Source organism: Falco punctatus (assembly GCF_963210335.1).
Source record: "Falco punctatus genome assembly, chromosome: 4".
Taxonomy (NCBI): domain Eukaryota; kingdom Metazoa; phylum Chordata; class Aves; order Falconiformes; family Falconidae; genus Falco; species Falco punctatus.
In genome coordinates, this window is record NC_137583.1 from 91,450,057 (window position 1) to 91,466,171 (window position 16,115).

General features: G+C 41.1%; 1 long non-coding RNA gene across 1 annotated transcript in view; it reads right to left on the reverse strand.

Moving 5' to 3' along the window:
• The window catches only part of LOC308061754, a 44,350-nt gene that overhangs the window by 14,050 nt on the left and 14,185 nt on the right, over positions 1 to 16,115 (reverse strand). Inside the window, exon 2 of the long non-coding RNA XR_013927345.1 lies at positions 1 to 15,296. This exon is cut by the window's left edge and continues 14,050 nt beyond it. This is a non-coding gene — a long non-coding RNA (uncharacterized lncRNA). The remainder of the gene's footprint in view (positions 15,297 to 16,115) is intronic.

A 16,115-nucleotide genomic window follows, 5' to 3' on the forward strand; every position in this document is an offset into this window, starting at 1 on the left:
GAAACTACCTAATCTGCTAATGCCATTTCATAGTAATTTATTTAAATAAAAGCCAGTTTAGTTTTAATGTTTTATTATTAGTACCAATAGGTCCTATAGCAACCTTGACAAAGGAAGTGGCAAGGAGAGCCATGAAAACTCGAGTTTAAGTTTAATAACTCAGAAATAGTCACACATTCAGTTAGTAGAACTGTTACACTGCTTTACGTTCCATTTATCTCCCTATAGGCGCAGAACTATAAAACACAGACCCAGTGTTAATAGATGACAATTATTTGAATATCTGTATACTTCAGGAAAAGTAATTCACAGGGGAGTTTAGTGGCTTTTTTGTTGTTTGTTATTTTTCAACACAGATAGAACATTGTATCTGCTCTTGCTCAAGGACAGAATTGTTTATAATTCTGTTCTTAAAATCACTCACAGAAATCTACATGTCTATTTCAGAAACTCAGAATTAAAAATTTCTTCCACATGAAAATTACTTCAGAGAGGAAACAGATCAGTTTGAATTTCACACACTTTTCAATTTGAGAACAAACACAAAGGGAAATCTCACAAACAAAAACGACTGATATCACTCTTTTCTCACAACTTTTGTAGCTTATGATGAAAGGCAGAATCAACAAATGCTTTAAAGAAGTATTAACAGGTTTTATCGTCAGATGGAAATGTCTGTGTCCTATTTTGATGCAACAATATTATAGGTAAACCAGTCAAATACATTCCTATGTTAGAAACAAGCTGGAAAATCTTTATGAATTCCTTTGGCATTCACTAGTGTTTCAATGGCTTTGGAGCAAATCCCATGTAAAATTTCTTAACTGGAATAGCAGCCTATCTGGCTGACTGCCTTTAATTACATGTCAGAAGAAACTTACTTGCAGGCCCCTATTAGCAGAAAATTAGGTGTTTAAATGCAGGATTCCACTGCTACTATGCATGCTGGTATTTCTGGTGGCTCTGTAACTGAATGTTCAGATGTAATATTTGAAATGAGAAGTATGATTTTTCTTTCTTTCTTGCATGGCTGTTTAACTGCTTGTGACTTCTCCCTGCTGGGCAAACACCCATCCCAGCAGGAGCCTCATTTAAGACTCTATTATATGTGAAGTCCGTATTCTGCAAAATCATTCCCAACTCCATTTAGAAAAACCTGTTGCATATTACGTGCCTTTCCTCTCAGCTATTCTCAGTTGTTAGCACAGCTTCCCCAGATGCTGTTACATTAAGGACAGCAGCTTGCTTTCTTCCCTTCCTTTCTGTGCTTGTGGAGCGAGATTTGACAGTCTTCCCTAGGGACTTCAGACTAAAGTTTTGCATTTGAGAAAGTTGTCACAGAACTTCTGCCTTCCCAATTCCCTTGGCTATACCCTTTGCTAGTTTTCATCTTGTTATATCTCAGCTCAACACATGTCAGTTGGGAAGGGCTTGAGCTGAACATATTTAGGCCATATTCCCCTCTGATAGGAGGGTGGGAAAGCCAATCTGACCCTGTGTCACCCAATGTGGGAAGCATAAATCTTTTCACTGAAAAAGCACAGATGAAAACTTGTATTTTACGGTATGCAGGTATTACCCTGCATAGACCCAGGGTAAGTAAAGGTCATATAAGAGGAGGTCAAATTCCTTGCGTCGACTTACCTGTACAGCTTACACCAGACTCATCAGGAGTTGCCATGGCACAAGGTTGTCCTTGGGAGAAAAGTTGCGGCTGTCAGGGAGCAGCTTGAGCAGGGCTACACTGTGACAGGGGCCAAGCAAGGAGCCACAGGTGACCCCAGAGAAGACCAGCCCCTTATTGACAGGGCACCATCCCACTGGGCACAAGCAGGACGAGCAGAGCTGGAGGTTTGAACCAGGGTCCATCAACGGCCTCTGACACAGTAAGGAAACAAGCCATGCCCAGGGTCTGGCTGGAGACAGGGCTAGAAATAAGGCTGCACTATGGGTCCCAGCTCCATCCAGAAGACAGGGCTAGAGACCAGCTACCTACAATACACACCCCAGCTCCATCCAGGAAACAAGGTCAGACTCAAAAGTGGAGACAGACATTCCTGTGACTCAGCCTTAGTGAGAAGTAAGTGTGCTGGGCTGAGCTGAAATAGGATTCCTGGACCGATGGGGCAGTGGGAGTGGGAAGACTCCAGGTGAAGCTGGTGAGAGTTATTAGAGCCCACGGGGCCCTGATGGTAGTAGTTGAATGCTTGGCTTTTTTGCAATTTGCAAGCATATGAGCTGTAAGGCATGTGCTCTTCAGTTAAGAAATGAGCTGATGTACATGAAACAACAGGCACCACGGGCTGCGTGCTTTACTGATTTGAGGGCATGTGTCAGAGCCAGGGGCTGATCACCCACACTCTCCATCACCCACCAGGAGCTGCCATTTCCTACTGGCTTCCTTTCAGAGCTGCCAGTGACTTTTGTCAGCTTCCTTCATGCCAGCAGTTGCATGTTCCTTCCCAGCATATGGCAAGGGTCCTTGCTGCTTTGCTTCCCCTGACTGTGCACAAAGCAGCTGGCAAAACCAACCAAACAAAGCAAAACTCCAGTGGGAATGGTAAGCTCTGAATGATAGCTGATCACCTCCTGGTCTTCGTAAAATGGAACAAGAAAAGAGCTGGAGTGAAAGAATGGAGCAACTAAAAGCTCCATTGGAACCAAAACTCTCTCAAGATTTGGAAAACTCACAGGAAGTTTTAAATAGCATGTCACACTGTGCTTGCGAGCATCTGTATTAGGATGCCAGCAACAAAGGAAATGAGTTAGAAGGTTGCCCTATTGCTAAAATAGCTGTCTTTAAAGTGCTTTTTGTGCCTAATAATTTCCCTGTAACTGAGACAAAAGGAAAGTAATGCTATGACTGTTCTAAGGAAATGTGAGGAGTATGGTACCATACAACTGCAAACAGTGAAAAATAAAACTAAGGATGAAACCAGAGAACAGTCTGTGACAGAAATGAGGCTGAAGAGGAGTTTTTAAGGGCTAGATATGTTCCCAGCAGGAGATGAGTCTGTGAGCAGAATCAAAAAATTCTGGGGGCTACTACAGAAAAAATAAGAATTAAACCCTCCTGAAACATTTTGAGTTCACCAGGTAAAGAAAATCAACCAGTCTGTAGTAATACTATGGAGGATGGTCAGTGCTCTGAACTTGAAGACGTAAGAAAATCCAAAGCACTATGAGCCACCTGAGGCAGAAAGTCATGCAGAGCTCAAAGTTTCAGTCCGGCAAGAACAGCAAGTGGAACTGGCATGTATTCCACTCCCAGGGTGTTTTCCGGGGAAATTCATCAATATTTTGATGGGGTGGAAGGCATGAAGGTTTGATAGAATGACGTTTTGATGTGGGAAAAAAAACTAGCTGAGCATGGCTGGAGGCACAGAGCAACTATGGAGAGAACCAGAACTAAACTAAAGAAAACGTAAATCCTGTACGATGGAAGTAACGTACCTAGATGAGAGATACATGTAGATCACAATAAAGCTGGAAGTGTCACTAATGTAGCTCTGATAGATAAATAAGGAGGTACAAAGATTCCTTGAAATGCTGAATTATAGAGGGAGAACTGTCTCTGATCTGCAAGATGCACATAGAGCCCTAATAAGGGGTTAGAAAAATGAAGCCAGCAGCAGCTCAGAAATAGATCCTGCAAGATGAGATTATGACTTTCAGCATGGAGCAGCCACCCAACCCACCTTGCTAATCAGAGAAGAGCTCTGGCATGTCATCATGTTGGAGGCAAACTAAAGCACATTTAGGATGTGTATTGCTATCATGTAACTTTATCAATAGAAACAGTAGAGGTGAAAGGGTTGAAAAACGGCTAGGGACCAGTTCCAGGAAGATTTTTGTCAACCTCCATTTTAAACCATAAACATGCAGTTCACTCCTGAGCTGCCAAATAGTCTCTGCTTGCATGGTAACTTGCCTGCTAGGTTTACCACATAATGATTTCCTTTGACCAGCCAGGAGGAGACTGACCTGGAAAAAACATTGGTATTATTTTATTATTTCTGATTGTCTTTAGGTCCAAATCTCTGCTGAAGGCAGTCAGTATTTCTTGAGGAACCACAGTGTTCAGCTGTGGGAATGGCAGGAAATCTTGAAGAGTTCAGTAATAATAGTAAATATTTTTTTGCGAAGGGTTTAAATGGGCATGCTTTCAAATCCCCTTTCACCCGACAGCTTGACAGAAAGATCGGGGAAGTTGCAAAGCCATGGCACCTCTATATACGTGTTTCATTCTTAGCTCAATACAGAAAAGCTTCACGATCTTTCAGTAGCTCTTGATAGGCTGTTGGGGAGGGAGAAATTGCCAGGATATAGGCAGTGTTCTGATATGTCTTTTCTCTTGACACGGTAGAAACTGCAAAAGCCGTTGAGTTGGAAAGCCTTACATGTATGGTGAAATTATCAGGCATGGCCAAGGATTAGTTGGCTTTTGTTTTCTTTGTCGGTTTTCTTCATACTGACAGAAAATTCCATTGGAAGGAACTGAAATCTGTCAAGGCCTTTCATGGCTACCAGAGAGCAATCAGAATTCAGCTCTGCCTTACTCATTATAAGAACTTGGTAGGAAAATTTGCATGACAGCTGTATGTCTTGTTAGATATGATGAGAATTTACATATTGTGCTGGACATTAATTTCAATATCAAATTTAAAAGGAAAACAAAGGTATGCTTGTATTGTCTTACTATTCTGAATTCTACCCCTGATTGCCATTGTTCTGCCATTTTCAAACAATCCTGCTTTATTTATGACAAATTTAAACTTCTGCATGATGGCCCTAAACAAACCTCTTTGCCCTCCAACTTTGAGTTTTAGGACATTTACATGGTAGCTGAACTTGCTGATTGTCTAAAGAAATAAAAAAGTGAAAGTGCCAGTTTCTGTGATGTGGCTGGAAAACATCCACAAGCAACAAATTCTTCTAATAACACTCTTTCTACATTTTCCCAGGCTTTGTGCTGAAACAAGCCTTACCCTGGAAATGTATGTACTGATGTCATTGTAGTTACACCACAAATGGACGTAGCCCATCAACTGCACTGGAGTTACAATTAGACATGAATCAATTCTTACAGATATTGATCAGCATTAGGTCATGATCTTCCCATGAAAATACACTCAAAGACTCAAGGATAAAATTGCAGTACAGAATCAGCCAAGAGTATAAATAAGATGATTTTACCCCACCTTAGCAGTGATAGTGTTTTAGTTCAAAAAGATATCTGCAACGTAGTTTTATTTTTCTCTTTTTCACAAAACTTCACCACATCTTGTGGGAAGGGTACTAAGAATTTTCCTTGTTAATATCCGGGTTCATGTCAGGTGTATCAGTCTACTCATCTTCTATTGCAATGAGGTCTTTTTTTGCAAGAGGTGAAAAGAGGAGTTTTTAGTTGTAGTCTACTAAGCCTATGTTTACATTCATGAGAAGAGGTGAAAACTTCCATTTACATGCAGTGATAGTAGTCCAACTTTAACTATAGATAACAGGGCATTGAGAGTAGCAAGCAGACTCTACCACCCCTATGTATTACATCTATACATTTATTACACCTATGAAAATGACCCATCAATGAATTCTGCAAAGAACAAGTATTAATTGAACAGGTGCCACCTTCCAATACTCCAAAACATAGGCAGAACAGACCCTACCTGATGCTGTCCAGTGTGTTGCTTATTACTGCTTAATCTGCCCAGATACACAGTATGATAGTTCAGTTGAAGTCATGTTGATATTCTTGTCATACTGGATATCAGTGGATGGCAAAACTGACAGTGAGACCCTCTAATTGGGACAGTACCAGTACTTTTCCTTTTTTTTTTTTTTTTTTTTAATGAGTCAGTAGCACATTATTCTACACAGAGAACTGCAAAAAAATTCCATGGGTGGTGGGTGATTTTGAAACCAGAATTGTTTAAGTCCATTGACGGCTTTGTGTGGACAAGAACAGCTAGGGCATCAGTTAATCCTGAGTTGCTTAAATTCTCCTCTGGTAATCACAGTCCCCTCCTGTTATAATGCAGGTGTACTGCTGTGACTCTATTAGTTGTTCTCCTTGGAATTTCACTACAAATGATTACAGGAACAAGGAGCATCGGTGGGTGGGGGGCAAAGATTTATATTGTAATGAGATGATGTACTCTGTATGGCTTCTAACACTACCAGTGTCTGCTCAGAAATTAGGTGTGCTACTTCTACTTGTCATGGCCAAACACAAATTCAGCTGTGGTATTCCTGCAAGCTCATCTGCAAAATATATGATACAGTGTATGTTCTACATACATGTTTAAAATGATCCTCAGAAGTTTTTTGTTCCCTTGTCACTTAGCATCTGCCTTAACTAGTGGCTCCTATTAAATTCCTGTCCTGCTAGCTATACTTTCACTGAGCCATGGAAACTAGAGCTTGAAAATAAGACAGTGAGAAACTCTGGGGTACTAACTGTCTCACAAATGCATGGTTTTACCTTCCTAAGTATATACAGTGCTTTTGCAAGCCTTGTCCAGACCACCTTTCTGGTTTAGCCAGTCACTTAAGTTCTTGATAGTTTTCCTGCTTTCCATCTTATCTGTTACTTTTTAACTGGGAACCCAGCACTCGATAGGAGTTTGCTCTTGCTAAAGGTCACCCAAGTCTTCCTCCTGGGCAAATCCTAGAACTTCTTATCTATTTTTTCCCCTTTAATCTTCTGGCTGCTTTTGGCACTACTGGTCTCTCCCCTCTCATTGGTTTTCTTTCTGGCCTTAGGACAGAGAAAATCAAAGAAAACTATACAAAACTAGATGTGGTTATATCAAAAACATGTGCTAGAATCACAAAATTGTAATTCCAATTACCACAATGAGAACAGCCTTAGATTTTCATTTTCCAATTCGTTTTTTTTACTACTCAAATCAGGAGGATGGAGACAAAAAAAGTATAAGACAGTGTAATAATAAATTACAGACAAAAATTATTCCCCCAAATGTATGCGCCTTTAAAAATTTCACCACCTAGCTGTATACTTTGCTTCTTAAAGTTTGAAGCTGTCCCTGCTTTGAGGGTGTAAGGGTGGCTGAACCAGACGACCTTCTTCCAAAGTTATGCTATTGTTCTAAAAAGCCAAAAGAAACCTATTTTTAAAAAATTGCCTTTTCACCAGCATTTTCATTTAAAACCTTTTAAAGGGTTTTACTAGCTTCTTAAATGATTTGACTGAGACAACTGTTATTTAGCACATGCTTTACCTCCATATTCAACCCAGGGTCCCGAGCAACACCTCCTCGCAGATCCACTGCTTCCCAGACAGACAGTGATCTGTCACTTGTGATTTCCGCCAGTTAGAAGTATGAAAGATGAAATTTAGACCTTAGTTGGACCTATCCTGTGAAAACTGCTCTAAAGCAGACATAAAAATGACTATAGTTTAATGTCTTCAGTTTACCTTCCCTTAGCAATTTTCATGCATACACATAAAAGTCAAATCTATATGCTACCCATGTTTCTTTCCTGCAAGAAACACATCTAAGGGAACGGTTATAGTTATTTCTGCTTTTAAACTTACTTGGTTCTCAGTTGTTATAGTGAATAACACAAATATTGCCTATATCTTTGTCTGAGAGAGGTAAGTTAGTCACAGACAGCTGTATAACACAGCAGATACTTTTTGCAGTGACTAAGACCAAGTATTTTATTTATTGTACAATGTTTTCTTTACTAACACAGTCATACTGGAATCCCTAATTCTCAGCTTTTGTCCAGCTTTTTTTGTTGGTAAAGGTGGATGCATAACACATGCAGATGACAAGGGCCAAGTTGTGTTGTTAACATGGATGAATTTTCTCTTGGATTCAACTTTAGCTGCTCAAATTAGGCCATTGCCTGGGAGACTTGGAAATATATGTTTTGTCTTTAAAGAGAAAACTCATTTCTTACCTTTGGAACAAAAGCTCCATAAGTGTGAATGGTAATACCTCCCCTACCAGAAGATCTCATAAACCCTTCCAAATTCACTACTTAAAAACTCTCATTTCTATATCTTTCTTTTCCCTAGGACCCATATTGGCAAGAAAAGTGAACACTTCCCTCAAACCCAATCCCAAATCAAATTGGGTTCCCTATTATAACAACAGGATTTTTTACAGAAACACAGCAAGGATGGCTTTTGAACCATTACATGAAAACATGCCTTACTAATAAGGTAGAGCCTTTTCTTAACAAAAGCATTAAAAGCAGATGAAAAATTAATTCTGGCTCTGCTTAAATTTCCAAATCTTAGTAATACTTCAGTCTAATTTCTGAAAGTGTTTTATGATAATGAGTTGCTAACAGTGATCTACTAAAGCTGAACTCTGCTGTGACAAATCACTTAAATTAGCTTATTTGAAAAACACAAACATAGGAAATATTGACTCTATCCTATCCCTGTGAAACTGCAGAATCACTACAGATTTTCTTTCTCCAGCCTGCAAGGCAGAGACCACAACGTGTTATTGAAACACAGACACTCTGCTCCTTCAAGATACCAGCCAGAGATGGAATGTAAGAAAGCTCTGGAAATTGCCATCTCAGAGACGCCCTGCTGGCTTTTGCTGCCTCCAACAATCTGCTGCAAATTCTCAATTTTCATCTTAAAATAATGCTTTTATATTTTTGCAGCGGGCAATTACAGGCATCACAGATCACAGGAAAAACAGATGTGCTGCTGACCAGTTAACTTAGTCTTGCAGAAAACTGTCTACAGCCAAACATCAGCAGATGGCAACTTAGCGCTGTTCCACTTCATTACCTCAGTAAGGTGTGAATGGCAAGGCTTGTAATTTGTACCACTTAGATACTAACCTTTTTAAGCATAGAGAATTTCTTTCTTTTAAAAAAACAAAGTAACAGCTAATACACACCTTCACTTTCCTGACAGTTGGTCAGAACAGCTAAAGCCAGGAACAGAAGAAATACAAATACCTGAGCTTTCAACAACACAGCCTCATAGGTTACATGGGTTTCACACAGTAGGGCAGGACTCTGAGCTCTGTGACATGAGTAGAAAAGTAATTTAATTACTGTGGCATTAAAATCAACTGGACTACACCAGGAAAAACATATCTGGTGAAACTGAGAGCGGGAAGGAACTGAGTTCTTGTTCTATTCCTTTCTTTTCCATCCTCTGAGCAAATACTAATTCTCTGAATTCCCTAATGGTGTCTCTGTGGAGTAGATAACCAGCTGTTTTCAGAGATTGCTTAGAAATAAACACTAGGACAAATAATTTGTGTACACAATCAAGATCCTCAAAGGCACTTGGGTGCCAAATTTTAGGGACCAAGTCTTGAAGTCTTTAGCTATAACATTAACCTATCATCTACTAACCAGCTACTGGTAAAACAGTTTCATTGACCAGGAGAAATAAAAAGTCATTCTGTATATACAAAAAGTGAAACAGAAGATATGGAATGATGAGAATGGAAATAAACAGAATAGTTCAATTACAGAATCAAAGAATTATAGAATCGTTTAGGGTGGAAAAGACCTGTAAGATCCTCAAGTCCAACCATTAACCGAGCACTGCTAAGTCCACCACTAATCCATGTTCCTAAGCACCATGTCTACATGTCTTTTAAATATATCCAGGGATGGTGACTCAACCACTTTCCTGGGCAGCCTGTTCCAATGCTTGACCAACCTTTCAATGAATTATTTTTCCTAATATCCAACCTAAACCTCCCCTGACACAACTTGAGACCATTTCCTCTTGTTCTATTGCTTGTTACTTGGGAGAAAAGACTGACACTCACCTTCTTACAGCCTCCTTCCACACTGTAGAGAACCATAAGATCCCCCTGAGCCTCCTTTCCTCCAGGCTAAACAGCCCCAGTCCCCTCAGCTGCTCGTAAGCCTTGTGCTCCAGGCCCTTCACCAGCTCCGTTGCCCGTCTCTGGACACGCTCCAGCACCAGGGCTTTCTTGCAGTGAGGGGCCTGACATTGAACACAGGATTTAAGGTGCAGCCTCACCAGTGCTGAGCACAGGGGGACAATCACTGCCCTGGCCCTGCTGGCCATGCTGTTTCTGACACAAGCCAGGTTGCTGTTGGCCTCCTTGGCCACCTGGGCACAGTGCTGGCTCATGCCCAGCCAGCTGCCGACCAGCCCCCCCAGGTCCTCTCCCACCAGGCACTTCCCAGCCGCTCTGCCCCAGCCTGTAGCGCTGCCTGGGGCTGGTGTGACCCAGGTGCAGGACCCGGCACTGAGCCTTGTTGAACCTCATACAACTGGCCTGGGCCCATGAGTCCAGCCTGCCCAGAGCCCTCTGCAGAGCCTCCTGCCCTCAGGCAGATCAACACTCCCCCCCAGCTTGGTGTCATCTGCAAACTGACTGAGGGTGCACTTGATCCCCTCGTCCAGGTCATCAATCAAGTTATTAAACAGGACTGTCCCCAATACTGAGCCCTGGGGAACACCACTTGTGACCAGCCACTAACTGGATTTAACTTCATTCACCACCACTCTTTGGGCTCAGCCATCCAGCCGTTTTTTACCCAGCAAAGGGTACACCCATCCAAACCATGAGCAGCCAGTTTCTCCAGGATAATGCTGTGGGTATCAAATGCCCTACTAAAGTCTAGGTAGATGACATCCACAGACTTTCCTTCATCCACTAAGTGGTTCACCTTGTCACAGAAGGAGATCAGGTTAGTCAGCAGGACCTGCCTTCTTCCCCAAACCCATGCTGACTGACTGTCTTGTACATGCTGCATGATGGCACTCGGGATGATCTGCTCCATAACCTTCCCTGGCACCAAAGTCAAGCTGACCGACCTGTAGTTCCCTGGATCCTCCTTTCCAGACCTTCTTGTATATGGATGTCACATTTGCTAACCTCCAGGCTTCTGGGACCTTCCTAGTTAGCCAGGACTGTTGATAAATGATGGAAAGTGGCTTGGTGAGCACTTCTGCCAGCTCCCTCAGTACCCTTGGCTGGATACCATCCAGCCCCGTAGACCTGTGTGCTGCATCACTGGTAGGTGCAGAGCTTGGAGAGGTCACGGCTTTCTGCTGGGTGGATGCCATTGCTCCCTGGTCAAGCTGGAAGACCTTCAGTGCCCTTCCTGCATGCCCTTCCATGTGAGTGCTCCATAAGGGCTTCTGTTATACATGTGGGGCCTTGGCTGCTGTTGGTCCTGGCCCCATCAGGTCCCTGTCAACCACTGCTGAGTGAGCTGAGGGCTCCTGGTAGCTCTCTTGGCTCCCCCTGAGGTTCTCCCGGTTCAGGAAACCCACCTGAGCACTACGCTACAGTGCTCCACTGCCAACCATGCTGACACCAGAGCTGCTTACCTTGGCAGTTCTTGGAGCCCATATAATAAATACTTCAGCAACATCTGTTTCCTTGGAGAACAAAATGTATACTTACTGGAAATCATCAATTACATTATAGAGATTGTGGTCAAAGTACTTGTAGGATCTACTCCACTTCTATTCCTAGAGGGTTTTGCAAAAATAAGTGAGGGCAAAATATCAAATATTCTTCCAGCATAACTGCTGAGCCTTCTACTGCTGGGCAACTCTACTTAGCTCATCTACACAAGTCTTTTCACTGAAACACCTAGAAACACCTTTGGTGCAAGCAGACAGTGGCATGCAATTCCCCTGGCTCTGTATGCTCAGAAGGCACAGGCATGCAAAATAATCCTCACACAAAGGAGGTTGTCATCCCCCGGTATCATGGGTGGGACACAGCCAAATGCAGCTAAATGTTATATTTCTCCTTCCTGAAAGAAGAATCACGCATAAACAACTGTCAGGTCACCATCAGACATCCTTCACAATGGAATTCCTCCCTTGGTTTTGTGAAGGATGTGGATTTTAAATTTCCAGGTTACAAGTGTTTTTAATGCATTTTAATATTGGTATTTCAGCTCCTTAGTCTGAAGAAAGTGAATGTGTGACAATATGAGCATGCTTTTCTTATAAAGATTTTTAAGGGTATAGTTTGCTGCATTATTTAAAACCATCTTTTACAAGCTGCTTGTAAAACTGTATTCATAGTTATTTTAAATTGTTGACATTTCTCCTTGAAATTCTAAGTTTTGCAATATCTTCATAGAAATAGGCATGTAAACTTAATATATTAGGATATGGAGCCTGAAAGTGTATACCCCTGCCTACATGAATTCTTCCCCCAATATATCTACTTTTTCATGAACCCTCTGCATGATTCCCTCTCTATTTTTGTGAGAGAAGGTGGTTAGTTATTGAAAATGAGAAGGTTGAAGTATCAAGCTGTGCAGTTTCCTACACTGGTAAGAACTGACATGAAAAAAAATTTGAAAAATAATCACTAATGCAAGGAAAAGTTTTAAAAATGGTCAGCTAATAATATGTTCCTCAAGGCATCCCTAGAATTAAGTATTTTTGTCAATTATTTAGTAAGTGCCTAATTTGCTACTACTGGGGAAGAAAATTACATGGTTGCTTCTAAATTATTAAACAATATTTTGATGGCATTGACAGAGCAAATAGCAAGATATTGACCACAGTCATCATGCTATAGACAAATTCTTGCAGCTTTCCTTTTTATCTTTTTATGTGAAATTGAAGAGAAGAAAAATGTCATTAACTGTTATGAACTATATGTGCAAACTGTGATTGGAAGCTATGCCAAGAGTTCACCTTCCTCTAGATTTTCTTGTAGAGTCACTAATTTTTAGGGATTTTTCTAAGAAAGCATTTCGAACTTCACAAAGAACCTTGATTCTACCATACAGTCAATTTTCTGGCTTTACAGGATTTTTGCTCTTCTGCTAATCATTGGCTGCAAGGTCTATTTTCAGCCTTTTGAGAGAAATGTCTGCATCTTTAACAGCAGTTTAATAAAATGATACCTAGACTTTAGGCTCACTCCAGCTTTACCTCCTTTTTTAGGCATACTCATCAGTAAGGTTTAATTATTATTTTTTTTCCCTAAATTTTAAGTGTCTAACAGATCATTTAAAATGTCACATATTCAAATGTAGATGCCTGGAGAGGTCAAGAGTTCATCAGCAGGCACGAGGCAGACAACATAGGTTGTGATTACAGGTGGAGGAAGAGGGAAGAGCTGCTCTAGTGGAGGCAAGTTTGGTCTTTGGACTGAATGTAGGTGCTTACTGTATTGCTGATATGGACAGAAATTGTCCTAGGGGAAGCTTATTCTTGTGTTGTGGAAGAGATGATAGATACAGATGAACAGGAAGAAAACATGTTCATTGTGGAAGAACTGGAGTGTTCCTTTGAATTTGTACATTAAAAAATTTGGGTTGATGACCACACTTGTGAGTATATAGTTGTGGTCAGGTACAGGAATAATTGACAGATGGGCCAGAAACCATTGCCAATATTTACAGTGTACTTGAAAACAAGATAGCGCAGAGTTCTTTGGAGTGTGTATTTAAGTTCTGTAGGTCTAGGAGACCTCCATAGTGAAGGACTTAATTATTTAATACATTAATTTCCGTACATAAAGTCCACTTTAAATTGATCATTTGAATGTATTTTTCCATGCCCTCAGGAGAAATTTGTTTTTTTTTTTTGTTATTTGAACGACAAGCTCTAACAACAGTCTTAGAATAATTTGCTAATTTATCTCAAGTTCTAGAGCCATTAAGAGTGAAGCTCTGCTAACAGCAGCTGAAAACAGGAAGAACTGCTCTACTGATACATCACCACAGGAGATGCACACAAGCACATGCAGAACTGCATATCCCAGTCTTCCCCCCGCCCAATCTAGTCGTGGTGACCTTCTCATAAGAAAAAAAATAAAATAAATCTGAGCTCATTTGTCTCAAATTACATGTTTTCCACTAGGAAATATTTCAATAGAACTTGAAAACGTTCAGGCAAAGTCCCTCATTCCTGCAACTTTTTATCCACATAATAGCTCATGAAGACTAGCTGGTTATCAGCCTGTAGCAGCAGTCCTTAAGAGTTGAGACTAGATGGCCAAAGGATCCAAATACAGAATGGGAGAGAAGTTCAGGCAGTATAGGTGACAGAACTGAGAGAAGGAGATGAGCAAGAAAGAAGAAAAGACTTTAAGAGAAAGGGAAAGCAGAGTAATTAACAGCCTGGGGTATGAAGTTAGTGATAAACAGATGTCTGGAAATGTGCACCCACAATGTAGTTGCAGCCCAAAAGTTATACCTTCATAGCATCTGACAGCTTGTGCTACTGAAACTTGGAAAGCTCTCGCACACCTATGCCTGCACATCTTGGGCAATGATAAATTTCTAGGTGAACCCCCCAAAAATGACAGAGAGTATCAAAACTGCTACAGAGTTATAAAAATTGAGTTCTTGTTTGGGAACGGAATCATATGCATTTAAATCATTCCCGATTGCTTAGGCAGGCTCTTAAGCACAGCCACCCACCCACACTGCCCTAAGACATTTTTTTTCCCCTTAACATTTGGTCTAACCTGTTTTGCTGCAGGTTAAGCCTGTGACAAAATTGCCTCCAAGGCATTTTTAACCTCCATCACATTTAGCATCCACTGGGCTCAAAACACTTCATGGATTGCTCCTGTTTCCACTGAAATCAGTGAGTTTTGCCACTGAGAACAGCACACCAGCTTCAATTAGGCGACCCTCTCAGTGCCTCCGAGAGATGGTAATTTATATGTTTCTTCTGCGGGTGTGAGGATATGAGCACAAAGAAGGGGATTGATTTTATCTGATGTTAGCACTTTGGCGTCCAGTCTAAGTAAATCTTGTAAGATCCCTCTTGAAGTTAAGAAGAGGAGAACTGTGGAGGACAGTTCACCCTTCCTGTCACAGTGTGGGATGGTTCCCTCTCTGTGAGGTCACTCTTTCTCCAAGACAAGGAAACTTGACATCCTGCTTTTAATGAGACAAAGGCAGAAGAGACTAATTCTATTCAAAGCGATTATTTCTTCAAATGAAGTGATGCCTGCAGTGACTTTTGGATTAAAGATAAAAGTCTGCTAGTGTCATTGGGGTATGGGCTCTGGGGTGAACAATTGGCCCTACTCTATAGTATTAGCATAGGACATTACTCTTTTGCTGTTTTGATGGTTTTAGATCTCCAGGGTTCCCACCAAGTAGAAGTAGCTATTAATCTGTATAACATACCTGACAGGATCCTCTATGCTTGACCAGAAGGTTACAACATTGGTCGGGTGCACATTTATAATAGAAATGTTGCAGCGGGTTGTCAATGAGGATCACTGTAGTCTGGGTAGAGAAATGTCTCCTGCTAATTGTAAGCTTGGTGTTGTAATTCTAAATGGTTTTCCTGGAAGACACTTAGTCTGTGAAAACATTAGGGGAACAAAGATTAGTTGGGTGTTCCCGTGTCAGCACCACAAGCCACTCCTGTGGTACTGCTCAGAAACAGCTTTTTTACCCCCTAGATATTGATGGGCACGTTGAAGAGCTTAGATTGACCTCAGGTAGAACTAATCCACCAACACACTGACACTCCAACCTGGGCAATCAGACATGGATCATCACCTTCCATGACTTACTCTTTACACAATAGGTGACTTTCAAAATTTGAATGAAAGAATCACCAGAACTGGACATAAAAGTTACATATTTTTTTAAGTTCAACCTTTATTGTGGGATCTTATGAGAAAGCCAACAGATACCATATCACAATTAAAATGGAAGGTAATAACTGTAGAATTTCAAGTCCAAAATTTTCCAAAATCCCTTTAGAGCCATATTTGGAGAGGGATTACAACCAAAGGAGCATCCAATTTTTAGAGAACGAGTCCTCTGATATGTCAGTACTTAGTAGTTTGATACATTAGGCTGCTATGGAGTATTCGGGCAGCTCCAACATAGGTTTTGTTCATTGCTTCCATTCTACCTGTGCAAGCATTTCTCTCAATAAATGGTTTTCCAGGAGATTTTTTAACCAAAACTCCAGATAGCTTGAATCCTGGTGTGATGTACCCACTGGCAACGTTCTTCAGAGAGGTTACAAAAAGAAAACTCTGGTGGTGACTTCTTTCTGAAAGAGCTAAGTCTACATAGCAACTTTGCATTCATTAACATACTTGGGAGCAAACTCTCCCATCTCAGTGCACTCCAGTCAGGTCACTGAGTGACACGGAGCTTCCCTG